Below are 2,928 nucleotides of genomic sequence, written 5' to 3' on the forward strand. Positions count from 1 at the left end.
TAATTATTCAGCAGTTACAAGCAAGAGTCTTCCTGAGACTTTATTATATCAAATGTACATAAGTAAAGACTACTACTATTCTTGTAGGCACCATTGAAAACAACATGACGCGTCCACGATTTTCCACTTGAAATCGCCTACGCGTCCAACGCACCAGCCACGTCCACGATTTTCTACTGAAAATCCCCTACGCGTCCAACGCGCCCGGAATTCTCCACTGAGAATCTCCTACGTCTCCAAAAGAGAGAAAACACACATTCTCTCTCGGGTAACTCGATCCTAGAGTTCTGAGACGTCGCCGAGGATTCCTCCGCGCTCCGTCTCCTCTGTCGAGCACACCCACAAGGCTCTGCGCCTCATACAGCGTTACATACGCCTTGAACTACGTTCTGACTTGATCCCGCTACTCGGATACGTAGGCAGCTCACAAGAAGCACAGTCACACCCACCATTCACCCCCTTCTCTCCTCAGAGAACACCTTCGACTGGAGGATACCTCAACTCGAGACTTTCGAGTGCACACTTTGGCTCGGGTGCGGCCACTTGGTCCGACCTTGGTAAAATCGGAGGACAAACGGTCAAATAACGGACAAATTTTTTCTGCCGTCCAGATCATAACCGTTGATGATCTAACGGTTGAGATTTATTAAAAAAAAATGCTGAACAATGATATTGACGTTGGACATAAATGAGATGATGATATACACGAATTGCAATGGTAATAAACGATGACATGCCTTCCGCAAGCTCCTGCCATATTCCGCCACGAGTCGGAAGGAAGTCTTCCATTGCCAAGTCACGCGGTACACAGAACTTCGGTGAGGCTCACGCGCGCCATGGAAATCTGTCCTTTCTGGAATTTGCTCTCGTCGCATCCCATAGGGGTCGGGATGTAATAACAACGACACGCCGCCTCAAACCCTATGATTAAGAGGAAGTGTGTACGGTTGAAGATATTTCGGATTGATGTTTTGATCGAACAAAACAACTGTTTTATGTTATTATTCTTATTTAAGAGAAATAAGGGATCCCAAGTTAGTCGGTGTTACAAAAGTCAACCTCCACGGAGAGACGGTGTGATGTGCCACACGAAAATCCCTTCTTTTCCTGCATAGTTGGTAATAAAAACAAATATAAAAAATTTATTTATTTATTTAAAGAGGAAAGGAGGGTTTAAAATTAAAAAGCGTGGAGAGAGAGAGCGCGAGAGAGAGACGGTGTCTGTGACTCTGAGTGTTTTAGATCAGAGAGATTTAAAAATGGCATTTCAGCCAAACCCAAATCCAAAAAGCCCTTTTTATGCCTCTGCGAAAACTGTTTCCCCAACCAATCACTTTTCCATTATAGGCAAATAAAAGGAGAAACAACAATAGTAATAAAAGAAGAACACTTCTCTAAAAAAAAAACAATACACATACCTCTCTCTCTCTCTCCCCCCCAAAATATGACTCATTCTCAGATCACACCCAGACTGATACTGGAGCGAGAAGAATAACATTTTTTCTGATTTTTCTTTTATTTATTTATATCCTTAATGTTTTATTTACCATGAACATTTGGCTTTCTTTTCCCTCTGCTCTGCAAGACCAAAAAAAAAAAAGAAATGGGTATAAAACACAGGTTATTGGCTGGCTTTTTATGCAATAGCAAAGGAAGAAGAATGAGAGCTAAAGAAGAAGAAGAAGAAGAAGAAGAAGAAGGTGAGTCTGTGAATCAAATGTCGTTTTCAGGGATGCGCATATTGAAGAACTATGACCTCGACAATGTACCCTTCTGTCTGTAAATGAAAAAAAAAAAGAGAAAATAGAAGAAAAAAGGAAAAAAGAAAAACCTCCGATGTTGGAAAAAGGCAGACAGGATGGAGCCAGGCAAAATTTTATAATTATAGTATTATTATCATGACCATGCTTTTTCTTTATTTCCTCTTATGAGTAAGGAAGAATTTTTATTTTTAGGTTCGGACGTTATTGCATTTGTTTTTCTTACTTTTTCTAGGTTATATTAGTCTAAAAATTGAGGCGGTGATTGTCTGTGATACCTGGTTTTTTTTTTTCTTATATACATTGATATTCATGACTGAAATTTGATATGAGCTGTTCCCAGAAATTACATACATTTGGTTTGTTGAAACGAGATGAAGTGAAGTGTGATAAACAATCAAGTTGAGTATTCTCAACCAACCATATGGTTGTTTTCTTATTTGCAGATCCATTAGGAATAGAATGGCCTTATTTGTTATACATAACACATTTTTGTCTTGCCATGTTCCAAATATGCCTCTCTTAATTATCTGTAGTGCATTGCCAAGTAATCAATTCAGATGGGTTTTGCTCCTTTAGTCGAAAGGCTTATATAGATTTAGTGTAAAGCTTATTTAGCAGCCATGTTTCTCTCTGCATTCATCCTGCTCAGTAAGCAATGGCAGATTTGAAAATTTGTGAGTTTTGCTCATCTCTTTTGAATACTAAACGTCAAATATGACCAATGATTTTACAATTTCTTCCGATCTCAGCTTTGATGAAGTTTGTCAATTCCGGTTTCTACATTCCTGGCTTTTTTAATTTTATTCAGCTTGAGAAAAAAGGAACCATAAAATTTGTTCTACATATGTTCTTGTTTTTGCTGCGCATGGTGGTAATTAATTAGCTCTTTTTTTGCTGTTTAAAAAAATAAAGGAGCTCTTTTTTTTTATTCGTACTTTTTTTAGTTTTCAAGTATATAACCTCCAAAAGTTTCAAAAATATGTCAATATTTATTACTATTTTTTTTTTGTGTATACCATCATAACGTTTATGCTCTGATCTCTGCCTGTTCCTGGATAGTGAAAGTTGCTATCGATGTGATTCCTTTGCACAAAAACATTCTCTCTCTCTCTCTCTCTCTCTCTCTCTCTCTCTCTCTCGTGTGTACTTTGAGGCTGCTATGCTC

The sequence above is a fragment of the Urtica dioica genome, chromosome 7 (assembly GCF_054948205.1).
Source record: "Urtica dioica subsp. dioica isolate 48M chromosome 7, U.dioica_male_clone48M_v1_H2, whole genome shotgun sequence".
Lineage (NCBI taxonomy): Eukaryota > Viridiplantae > Streptophyta > Magnoliopsida > Rosales > Urticaceae > Urtica > Urtica dioica.